This window comes from Podarcis pityusensis (assembly GCF_964106645.2).
Source record: "Podarcis pityusensis genome assembly, chromosome: 8".
Lineage (NCBI taxonomy): Eukaryota > Metazoa > Chordata > Lepidosauria > Squamata > Lacertidae > Podarcis > Podarcis pityusensis.
In genome coordinates this window covers 8,103,550-8,115,798 of record NC_138033.1, presented here as the reverse complement: position 1 = coordinate 8,115,798, position 12,249 = coordinate 8,103,550, and the positions used below count along the sequence as shown (strand labels likewise).

The 12,249-nt window shown below is 49.7% G+C and overlaps 2 protein-coding genes across 3 annotated transcripts in view; both read left to right on the top strand.

The window, feature by feature from the left end:
* STRN4 (striatin 4) overlaps positions 1-12,249 on the top strand; it is a gene marked incomplete at its 5' end in the record, with an annotated part of 188,023 nt that overhangs the window by 50,406 nt on the left and 125,368 nt on the right. The window lies entirely within an intron of this gene.
* The window catches only part of PRKD2 (protein kinase D2), a 60,161-nt gene that overhangs the window by 1,214 nt on the left and 46,698 nt on the right, over positions 1-12,249 (top strand). The window contains exon 1 of one of the 2 annotated variants that reach the window (XM_081018673.1): positions 3,745-3,900. The exons of the other annotated variant lie outside the window; for it this stretch is intronic. The gene's annotated coding sequence lies outside the window, so the exon portion shown is untranslated. Of the gene's footprint in view, positions 1-3,744; positions 3,901-12,249 lie in introns of those variants that run through there. 2 annotated transcript variants of the gene reach the window in all.

Here is a 12,249-nt window from a genome sequence, read left to right as displayed (position 1 = left end):
CTAGTCGAAGCCAGTTTGCTGGGTGGGAGCTGCCTCCACTTTGAAAAAAATAAATACAGTGGTACCTCGGGTTACAGACGCTTCAGGTTACAGACTCCGTTAACCCAGAAATAGTACCTCGTGTGAAGAACTTTGCTTCAGGATGAGAACAGAAATTGTGGCGCGGCAGCAGCGGGAGGCCCCATTAGCTAAAGTGGTACCTCAGGTTAAGAACAGTTTCAGGTTAAGAACGGACCTCTGGAACGAATCAAGTTCTTAACCCGAGGTACCACTGTTAATCCATCCCTGCTTTGATACAGGTGCCACAGAACATCGTCACCACCAAGCCTGTGGCAAAGTCTCGTGAGACTGGATGAAGTCTCGCGAGATTTCTTTCTGCGCCTTCTGAAGACTAGGGGGAAGCCTTGCCACTTATGGGGCGGCCCTCCCCTCTCGGTCTGTGAGCAGTTTCTGCCTGGCCTTGGGCTCTGGCCAGCTCAGCCAAGTGCCAGTGGCCATAGAATCATAGAATCCTAGAGTTGGAAGAGACCACAAGGGCCATCGAGTCCAACCCCCTGCCAAGCAGGAAACACCATCAGAGCACTCCTGACATATGGTTGTCAAGCCTCTGCTTAAAGACCTCCAAAGAAGGAGACTCCACCACACTCCTTGGCAGCAAATTCCACTGTCGAACAGCTCTTACTGTCAGGAAGTTCTTCCTAATGTTTAGGTGGAATCTTCTTTCTTGTAGTTTGGATCCATTGCTCCGTGTCCGCTTCTCTGGAGCAGCAGGAAACAACCTTTCTCCCTCCTCTATGTGACATCCTTTTATATATTTGAACATGGCTATCATATCACCCCTTAACCTCCTCTTCTCCAGGCTAAACATGGAGGCTAAACTGGCCACTCCAGGGAGTGGCCAGTTGACCGGTAGCCGCTCCTCCCTTTCATTTCCATTCCGAGCACAGCCTTAGAAGCCATTGGTGCGCCTTGGTCCAACTGGCAGAGAGCCAGCCCGGCTGCAGGGCACCGGGGGGGGGGGGGCAGAAGCTATAAAGTGCCAAGGTGGAGCTTGTATGGGGGGGGGGCACCAGTTTTGCTGCCCTTCCCAACCCACAACCGGAGACACACTGAAATTGCATGGCTTCCACAAGAATCCTGTGAACCGTAGCTCTGCAATTCCGGCAAACTACAGTTTCCAGGGTTCCATGGGGTAAGCCATGCGCTTTATGCATTTTGACTGTGACCCTTCTGGTCATGCTTCCCTCTCTTTCGTATTCTTTAGCAGCAAAATAAATTGCAGGCTCCTTGGGGCAGAGACCTTCGGGAGGCGTTGTTTTTTTTTAAAAAGTGCATTTACTCTTCAAAGGCAGATGTGCTGCGTAAGATGAATAAAAAGTAAGCCTCACATCTGAAGGACCTCAGTGTGGGTGCTCTGATTTCATTACTCACACGGCATCGCCGGTGTGGTGATTTGTGTGTGTGTTTTATTGTGTGTGTCTGCCCAGCCCTTTGTGTATATTGGAGGCTGTTTGTGTACGGTTCATATCCAACTGTGTGTTTATCTGTAGGTAAACATTGCTGTTTGTATGTGTACGACGTTGGAGGCCTTGTGCACAGACACACTTAGTTTGTCCCCGCAAAGGTCTTTCGGGAACAAGAGTTGGCATTAGAATTGTAGAACCGTAGAGAGGACGGGACCCCGAGGGTCATCCAGACCAACCCCCAGGAATCTGGGCTAAAGCAGCCATGACAGATGGCCGTCCAACCTCTGCTTAGAAACTTCCAAGGAAGGAGAGTCCACAACCTCCCGAGGGAGACTCTTACTGTCAGAAAGTTCTTCCTGGTGTTTAGTCGGAATCTCCTTTCTTGTAACTTGAAGCCATGGGTTCGAGTCCTACCCTCCAGAGCAGGAGAAAACACTGCAGGTGGCATTGGACTCCCATCATGACTGGCCATGCTGACTTTTTTTGAGGGGGGGGTCACCGGCTTCCCCCTGCCTCATACACTAATGTCTGTCTATCAAGCTGTTTGGCAAGGGCAGGCCGAGTAAAAGAATAATAATAATATAACAAAATTTTATTTATATCCCGCCCTCCCCAGCCGAAGAGTGGCTAACAACGATAAAGTAACACAGCATTCTAAAACCAATTCATTCTAAAATCAATTCAAAATCAAATTAATGGCAACTATTGGGCTAGAGTTCTGTGAGGATTACCAAGGGAAGGGGTCAAACTGCTCCTTGGCCAAAGGCCTGGTGGAACAGCTCTGTCTTGCAGGCCCTGCGGAAAGATGTCAAGTCCCGCAGGGCCCTAGTCTCTTGTGGCAGAGCATTCCACCAGATCGGGGCCGCAACCGATAAAGCCCTAACTCTGGTTGAGGCCAGCCTAACCTCTCTGTGGCCTGGGACCTTCAGGATGTTTTTGTTTGAAGACCGTAAGGTCCTCCGTGGGACATACCAGGAGAGGCGGTCCCGTAAGTACGAGGGTCCTAGGCTGTATAGGTCTTTAAAGGTTAAAACCAGCACCTTGAACCTGATCCTGTACTCCACCAGGAGCCAGTGCAGCTGGTATAGCACCGGGTGAACCCCATAAAGAGTCTCACTGCGGCATTCTGCACCCACTGGAGTTTCTGGGTCAGTCTCAAGGGCAGCCCCATGTAGAGAGTTACAATAATCAAGTCTAAAAGAAATTTTCTCTCAGCCCTGAAGCCCACCGGATGACTTTCTAGCAGCCTAATCTACTTCGCAGGGTCGATGGGAGGATAAAATGGAAAGGAGGAGAAGCATCTAGGCCACCTTGAGCTCTCTGGAGAAAAAGCGAGATATCGATCCAATAATAAAGAAATAAAATGAAGTTGGCAGCCTTTGGGGGAAACCCAGTTGGGAGTCCTTGACTGGACCTGAATGCCACCAGCTGAATTTCAGGGCAGTCACCCTCTCCTGGCCTGACCTACTTCGCAGGGTTGTTGTAGGTAGAAAACGGAGGAAGGCCTATATTTCTGCTGCCCTGAGCTGTGGGGAGGGGAAGATAAGAACCAATTGATGGTCAACGTGTGTCTTGCTCCAGATTGCGTTGGAAGTTTTGTTTGCGTGGCATACTGTATTTTTCGCTCTATAAGACGCACCAGACCACAAGACGCACCTAGTTTTTGGAGGAGGAAAACAAGAAAAAAAATATTCTGAATCTCAGGAGCCAGAACAGCAAGAGGGATCGCTGCGCAGTGAAAGCAGCAATTCCTCTTGCTGTTCTGGCTTCTGGGATAGCTGCGCAGCCTGCATTCGCTCCATAAGACGCACACACATTTCCCCTTACTTTTTAGGAGGGAAAAAGTGAGTCTTATAGAGCAAAAAATACGGTATATTGAGGCAGCCTCCCCCTGTCCACACACAAATACGGTACCTTCCAGATGTTTTGGACTACAATTCCCATCTGGCAGAGCTGTTTGAAGTCCCATTCGCTTCTTAACCCTTCTTTTGCCAGCCCTCCTGCCTGGCCAGACTCCCACTGAAGCCATGTTCACACCATACATTTAAAGCGCCCTGATATACCGTTTTAAACAGCCCTGGCTTCCCCCAGAGAATCCTGGGAGTTGTAGTTTAAGGCTGCTGAGAGTTGTTAGATCACCCATATTCACAGAGCTGAAGTCTTCAGAGTTACCTGAGCAGAGGGAATTATCGATAGACTGCTCTGTGAATTGTAGCTCTGCGAACTCCTGACCCATTTCAGCTCCTTTAACAAACTACACTTCCCAGGATCCTTTGGGGGCAAACTGTTTAAACTGGCATCACAGTGCTTTAAATGCATGTGGCCAGGATCTAGCCCAGTTTTTAAAATGAGAGGTGCTGGGGCTTAAGGCCGTGCCTGACAGGCCCTCTTTCAAAATTCAGACAGGCAGAGATTGGTGATAGGTCTCTCTGACGTAGGTGAGAGGGACCTTAACGCATGCTCAGAGGCACTCTTGTTTTGCATGCTCTCAAGGCCGGATGAGGCGGAAGTTAGTTCTGAGCTGTGTGGGGAATCCTAGCAAACTCATTACATAAATAAATGTAAAATACAAATTTCTAATCTTCAGGGGGTAAGTACCACTAGTTTCCTAGGCCGAAAGAGCACCACCGTTCCATTCGTACGAGGCTGACACCTGCAAATTTGGGGGAACCCCTGGGGTTTGAGCAATCTTTTTCTTGCAGGGGGAACCACCCAAAAGAGGGACAACACCTCAAACTGAGAGGAAGGGAGCAAGCGATGGAGTCGCTGGAATCCTGCAGTAACTCAGCACTGCAACATTCTGTCGCAGTTCCCTTTCGTCGCAGCCGTAATATTTACATAGCTCTTTTTGAGTCCCGCTTTGCATAAACGGTCTGATAATCTTTGCAACGGTCTTGCAAGATAGGGTCAGGCGGGCTATCGTTCCAGAAGCGAAGGGGGCGTGAGACTCAAACCGAGAAAAGCGGTTTTTCCTAAGGCCACGTACCGCATCTGTGGCTGAGAGATGGGTGGTGTGGCGATGTTGTGGCTCGCGCCACCGCCGGCCACTGCACTGCCTGGACTCTTTTCCCGTCCTCTCCCAGCTGGTCCAGGGCCCCTCGTGCTATATATACAAGTATTTTGTGTTTCAGCAAAGGAGCGGAAACAGCAGCCAAGACGCTGGCTGCCTCTCTCCCCTCTGAGCAGGAAAGGGAAGTGTCCCTGGTTCCGAGAGGCCGAGCGATAATCTTTGGGATGTCTCCAGGATGGGAGCGTCCCTTGTCCACATCCTTTAGGCCCGGGCTGGAGGAAACTTGGAAGCATCCTTGCCAGGGAGAGTTAAGTCAAGCCGGGCATTAAGAGACAGGGAAGCCTCCTTCTCCGAGTCACACAGAGCCTTCTGCCATCCCAAACTGCAGATTTGCAGCTGCTAATCTGTGGAACTCCCTGCACCAGTTTCTAGAAACTAGAGGGAGTGGAGATTTGCTTGGGTCCTGCAAGCTCTTCTACGTTCTTAATGTCCATTCTGGTCTTTTTGCTCCGTAAACTTCATTCCCTAACACTGGGCTGTATTCCATGCTTAAAAACACCCCATCTCAAATCAGTAATATCAAAGTTCCGCCCTTAGGCAATCTGAACTCTGGGTTATGCAGATTGAGAGCCAATTTGCATAATCTTTTCTATTTTGCATGTTAACTTCCCTTTTTCTTGTTCATTCAATTCTGATTGTAGTTGTCATGGGGAGAGCAGAAGGCACCTCCTGCTACTACTAAAACTTGCTCAACCACCTTCCTGGCTTTTGCAATGTCTATCAGCTTTCTATGAGGACTAGAAACCTGCTTCTTGTTTGCTTGAATTGAGGCTGAGGTTCTTGGGAAGCTGGATCTTGTCTCCGCTGCCACATTCTGGGCTCGTCTAAGCCCCGCAGACAACTAAACTTCCTTAGTTCATTCTCTGCGTGGTCCATCTCTGCAATCTCTATTTTAGGGAGGCAAGGCATTCTGTAAATGTGAGCCACCACCAAAAAGGCCCTGTCGCCAGCATCTGTCAATCATAACTCCAGCGGAGACGGGGCAGGAAGGAGGGCTTTAGAAGCTCATCTTAACACCAGGGCAGGTTCACCCGGGCAAAAGCTAGTCCCTATGTTCTTCAGTGCTGATCCTTGCTTTGAAGCAAGCAAAGTGGCAATGCAGAAGATGGCACTTTTGAGCATGTGCAGAATTTTGGAGGGCTAGGCTTTGGGGAAATAGCGAGGGGCAGGAAGAGGTTTACAAACTGTTTTTTGCCCTCGGCAGCATCCTCCCACACACACTTGAATGAGGCAGGCTTATTCAGGGGGTGCCCAACAGGCTGAGGAGCATGTGCAGAGCTCTGATCTCCCAACAGAGATGATTGGCTGTGGGACTCGGGAGGAACAGCCAGGGAGCTGCCATCGACGTGTGCCCACTTCACATCTGTTTGAGCCCTGAACGTGCGGGAAGCGAATTCGAATCCTGCTTCCCCGTATATCATTTGGGAGGGCCGCATCCCTACTATCCATTTAAAGCACTCTTACCCTGCATTAAACCGTCGTGGAGAATCCTAGGATCCGTATGTGATGACCTTGCAGAGCTACAACTCCCAGCACCCTGAAACTACAGTTCCCAGGATTATTCATGACACCTAAAGTGGCATAAACATAGCTGTCAAGCGTCCCTTATTTGGCGGGACAGTCCCTTATCCCAGTGCCATGTCCAGCTGCTGTCCCTTATTGATGAGGCTTCGTTTGGCTGCTGGCTGGGCTTTCTGCCTTTGGCTCAGAGGGGCTCAGAAGTTGAACATACTTGTGCGTGGAAAATCCCTTATTTTGGCTGCTGATCCCTTATTTTCGAGGCTGCTGGTCCCTTATTTTCAAATCTGTAAGTTGACAGCTATGGGCATAAAGGTAAAGGTAAAGGGACCCCTGACCATTAGGTCCAGTCGTGACTGACTCTGGGGTTACGGTGCTCATCTCTCTTTACTGGCTGAGGGAGCCGGCGTACAGCTTCCGGGTCATGTGGCCAGCATGACTAAGCCGCTTCTGGCGAACCAGAGCAGCACACGGAAATGCCGTTTACCTTCCCGCCGGAGCGGTACCTATTAATCTACTTGCACTGGTGTGCTTTCGAACTGCTAGGTTGGCAGGAGCAGGGACCGAGCAACGGGAGCTCACCCTGTCGCGGGGATTCGAACCGCCAACCTTCTGATCGGCAAGTCCTAGGCTCTGTGGTTTAACCCACAGCGCCACCCGCGTCCCTAAAGTGGCATAAGAGGGCTTTAAATTTGAGGTGTGGCTGTCCTCCTTTGGGAAACATTTAAAATCAAAGGGAGATGGCTTCTGCCAACAGCGGTCTTGCTGCTTTTAACGCTGACCACTTGGCTACGCGTTGAACCTCCTTGTTGCAAGGCAGTCTACCTCTGAATTCCAGGTGCTGTCTTGGGGGCAAGAATTCCTGGTGCTGTGGACCCGCAGAGCACACCCACACCCCATGTTTCAAAACATGTAGTCTCCCCTTAGTCCTGGGAACTATAGCTCACCCATCCCAAAACTACAATCCCCAGCGCCCTTAAGAAACTCCCAGGATTGGGTTTTTTTTGGGGGGGGAGGGAGCTTTAAATGTGTGCTGTAGCTGTGACCCTTTTGCGCCTTTCTTCTCCTCCACTGTCTTCTCTGCTGACCAACCACAGTTCTCTCGCACAACTACAATTCCCAGGATCCTGGAGATTCCTGCCTTGCAGCGGGTTGGACCAGATGACCCGTGGGGTCCCTTCCAACTTGACAATTCTTTGATTTTCTTTTGGGAGAAGCTGGGTGCTTTATAACTGTATGCTGTGGACGCCGCCTTAGTTTCACCCACCGAGGCAATGTTCCTGTTCCTGTTCCCTTCGTTTATTTTGGGATACGGCACCCCTATGACAACATGACGTCTCCATCCCTTTGTTGTTGTTGTTGTTTAGTCGTTTAGTCGTGTCCGACTCTTCGTGACCCCATGGACCAGAGCACACCAGGCACTCCTGTCTTCCACTGCCTCCCGCAGTTTGGTCAAACTCATGCTGGTAGCTTCGAGAACACTATCCAACCATCTCGTCCTCTGTCGTCCCCTTCTCCTTGTGCCCTCCATCTTTCCCAACATCAGGGTCTTTTCCAGGGAGTCTTCTCTTCTCATGAGGTGGCCAAAGTATTGGAGCCTCAGCTTAAGGCTCTGTCCTTCCAGTGAGCACCCAGGGCTGATTTCCTTCAGAATGGAGAGGTTTGATTTTCTTGCAGTCCATGGGACTCTCAAGAGTCTCCTCCAGCACCGGAATTCAAAAGCATCAATTCTTTGGCGATCAGCCTTCTTTATGGTCCAGCTCTCACTTCCATACATCACTACTGGGAAAACCATGGCTGTAACTATAAGGACCTTTGTTGGCAAGGTGATGTCTCTGCTTTAATAATAATAATAAATAATAATTATTATTATTTCGGCAAGGGAGCCCCTCCGCAGGGATCCTCTTCAGCTAGAGCCGCCAAGGGACTGAAACCAGAATTCAAAAGCATCATTTATTTGGCGATCAGCCTTCTTTATGGTCCAGCTCTCACTTCCATACATCACTACTGGGAAAACCATAGCTTTTGACTATACGGACCTTTGTTGGCAAGGTGATGTCTCTGCTTTTTAAGATGCTGTCTAGGTTTGTCATTGCTTTTCTCCCAAGAAGCAGGCGTCTTTTAATTTCGTGGCTGCTGTCACCATCTGCAGTGATCATAGAACCCAAGAAAGTAAAATTTCTCACTGCCTCCATTTCTTCCCCTTCTATTTGCCAGGAGGTGATGGGCCCAGTGACCATGATCTTAGCTTTTTTGATGTTGAGCTTCAGACCAAATTTTGTCTCCTCTTTCACCCTCATTAAAAGGTTCTTTAATTCCTCCTCACTTTCTGCCATCAAGACTGAAATAATATGCGTCTTTCCCAGCCAGTCTGTTTCTTCATGTTTCTCGTCTTTCTAGAATTTCAGCTTGGATTGAGGACGGGAATGACCAGAATTGACTTATTAGAGTGTTTTCTTCTGCAGAGAAATTGTTGCTGAAATAATAGTGCGTGTGAACTCCTTGGGGCAGAGACCTACCTCTGTCTCCCTCTGTTTCTGTTCTTTTGCATTGCTCTGTCAACAATAATGCAGGGTATTTTTAATTTTGGGGGTGGGCCGTGCAGGAATAACATTGCCCCCTGGCTCTGGCTACCTGTTGCTTAGATGCGGGGAAGGCCTTGGGGTTTTTTCCTCCTCCTCCTCCTCCTCCTCGCACCTGGGGCCGCCTTGTCCTGCTCCATCTTGGCTCTCGCTTTGAATAGAGGGCTGTTCCCTCTAGCGTGACTCACAAACAGGCAGCTCTTTCTCTTGGGCTCACCCTGGCCTGGCTTGGCCGCCTTTATTGCCTGCTATTATTGAGGCCGTTTCCTGCCCGCCAGGAACACTTTGGGCTGCCGGGAGAGGAGGTTCAGGAGGGAAGTGCGTGACTCAGGCCCTTAACTGCTGCCTCACTGGGCCCAGGTGCCCCAGGGTGGCGGATTCGAGAGCCGCTTCCTCCCAGCCCTTCCCCCTGCCCCTGCTATACCTGAGCATACTGGGTAGACGAGCTCATGCAGAGTTTCATAAAGGCATAGAGTTGTCGAGCTGGAAGGGGTACCCAAAGGCCATGTAGTCTGACCCCTTGCAGCACATGAATAATAATAATAATATAATAATAATTTATTATTTATACCCTGCCCATCTGGCTGGGTTTCTCCAGCCACTCTCGGCGGCTTCCAACGGAATATTAAAATAAAATAACCTATTAAACATTGAAAGCTTCCCTAAACAGGGCTGCCTTCAGATGTCTTCTAAAAATCTGGTACAGTGGTACTTCGGGTTAAGAACTTAATTCGTTCTGGAGGTCCGTTCTTAACCTGAAACTGTTCTTAACCTGAAGCACCACTTTAGCTAATGGGGCCTCCCGCTGCCACTGCACCGCTGGAGCACGATTTCTGTTCTCATCCTGAAGCAAAGTTCTTAACCTGAAGTACTATTTCTGGGTTAGCGGAGTCTGTAACCTGAAGCGTATGTAACCTGAAGCGTATGTAACCATAGGTACCACTGTAGTTGTTTTTCTCTTTGACATCTGGTGGGTGGGCTTTCCACAGGGTGGGCACCACTACCGAGAAGGCCCTCTGCCTAGTTCCCTGTAACCTCACTTCTCGCAATGAGGGAACCGCCAGAAGGCCCTCGGTGCTGGACCTCAGTGTCCAGGCAGAACGATGGGGGGTGGAGAAGCTCCTTCAGGTATACTGGACCGAGGCCATTTAGGGCTTTAAAGGTCAGCACCAACACTTTGAATTGTGCTTGGAAATGTACTGGGAGCCAATGCAGATCTCTCAGGACCGGTGTTATGTGGTCTTGGCGGCCGCTCCCAGTCACCAGTCTAGCTGCTGCATTCGGGATTAAATGCAGTTTCCGGGTCACCTTCAATGGTAGCCCCACGTAGAGCACATTCTAGTAGTCCAAGCGGGAGATAACCAGAGCATGTACCACTCTGGCGAGACAGTCTATGGGCAGGTAGGGTCTCAGCCTGCGAACCAGATGGAGCTGGTAAACAGCTGCCCTGGACACAGAATTGACCTGCGCCTCCATGGACAATTTCATTGTTCCGCAAGGGACAATGACAATAAAGATATCGTATCGAGTCCAAAATGACTCCCAGGCTGCACACCTGGTCCTTTAGGGGCACAGTTACCCCATTCAGGACCAGGGAGTCCTCCACACCTGCCTGCCCCCAGTCCAACCATTGCAGCACCAGAATCTCAATGAAAGAGAATTGCAGAATAAGAAGACCCAGCTTGTTCAAGCCAGTCTTCTGTTCTCACAGCAGCCAACCAGGTGCCCGTAATGGGAAGCCATCCAGATTGGTGGTCATCACTGCCTCCAGTGTGAGTGAGTTCCATAGGTTAACCATGCGCCGTGTGAAAAAGGACTTCTGCCCTGAATCTTCCAGCGTTCCGTTTCATTGCATGCCCTCAGGTTCTAGTGTTAACAGGGAGGGAGGAAAAACTCTCCTCTGCCCAGTTTCTTCATGCCAGACATAATTTTATAAACTTCTATCCTGTTGCTTCTTCCTTGCCATCTCTCCAAACCAATGGTTCTCAGCTTCCCCACCCCACCTTTGGGCCACACTTTCAGAATACTGTATTTTTCCATGTATAAGACTAGGTCCCCCCCCCCCAAAATAATGTCCAAAATTTGGGGGCGTTTTATACATGCCATATCCCCCCATTTTCTTAAATCAGAGCCCCCCAAAATAGGGAGCTTCATATACATGGGGGCATCTTATAGACGGAAAAATACGGTGATTTTTTAACTCCAGCCACACCCATTTTTCAATAAAAAAATTCCTTCCAGTAGCACCTTAGAGACCAACTAAGTTTGTTATTGGTATGAGCTTTCGTGTGCATGCACACTTCTTCAGATACACTTCTTCACACTTCTTTTTCAATTGATAGCTGTGCTTGATTTGCAACCTAGAGTGCAACTGCTTTATAAGAAAACGATACGTGAGCCTATTACATACGTACCTCAAATATCTATACAAACTCAACAGTATCATCCCTTGATGTTCTTGCCCTCATTTTGAAAAGATATTGATCCATTTTTGGCAAATTAAAAAAACAACAAAAACATTTTGATACTAGACTATACTGAAATGATTAAATGCCACTTTTCTCCGTGGCTGAATCTTCCTGCCACACCTTTTGAGAACTAAAAATGAATAAATCCCAAATGCTGCGACCTTTGTTAATAGGGCAATCGCTCTGCCCCCTCGATCAATCATTTCCTGGAAGCTTGATGCAGCCTTGATCTGAATCAAAACCGGAAGCAATGCTTAACACCACCCCAAAACTTTGTACGGATGTTGTGCCCAACTCATGGGTGGGCATCCTTTGCCCTGCAACCTGGGCACACGACCCGCAGCTGGAGAGCTGGGTGGGAAAGCCCGTCTCCGCGCTCTCCTTGCAGCAGCTACGCCCTCCTGCCTGCCCCTCTTGCCCGGTGTTTGGTGGTAAAGGGACCCCTGACCATTAGGTCCAGTCATGGCCGACTCTGGGGTTGCGGCGCTCATCTCGCTTTATTGGCCAAGGGAGCCGGCGTACAGTTTCCGGGTCATATGACCAGCATGACTAAGCCGCTTCTGGCGAACCAGAGCAGCGCACGGAAACGCCGTTTACCTTCCCGCCGGAGTGGTACCTATTTATCTACTTGCACTTGATGTGCTTTCGAACTGCTAGGTGGGCAGGAGCAGGGACTGAGCAACGGGAGCTCACCCCGTGGCGGGGATTCGAACCGCTGACCTTCTGATCAGCAAGCCCTAGGCTCTGTGGTTTAACCCACAGAGCCACCCGCGTCCCTGTTTGGTGGTAGGGTGCCCCTGTACGGGGCTAGACATCAGCCAGGTGAGTTTTGGGGCTACCACAGGTCCCATTGCGACCACACTGAGATTTCTGGATGCCAGGCTGGTGACTGGGGAAAGCCAAGTGCAGGGGTCAGCAAACTTTTTCAGCAGGGGGCCAGTCCACTGTCCCCCAGACCTTGTGGGGCGCCGGACTATATTGTGTGTGTGGGGGGGGGGGAATGAATGAATTCCTATGCCCCACAAATAACCCAGAGATGAATTTTAAATAAAAGCACACATTCTACTCATGCAAAAACACCAGGCAGACCCCACAAATAACCCAGAGAGGCATTTTAAATAAAAGCACACATTCTACTCATGCAA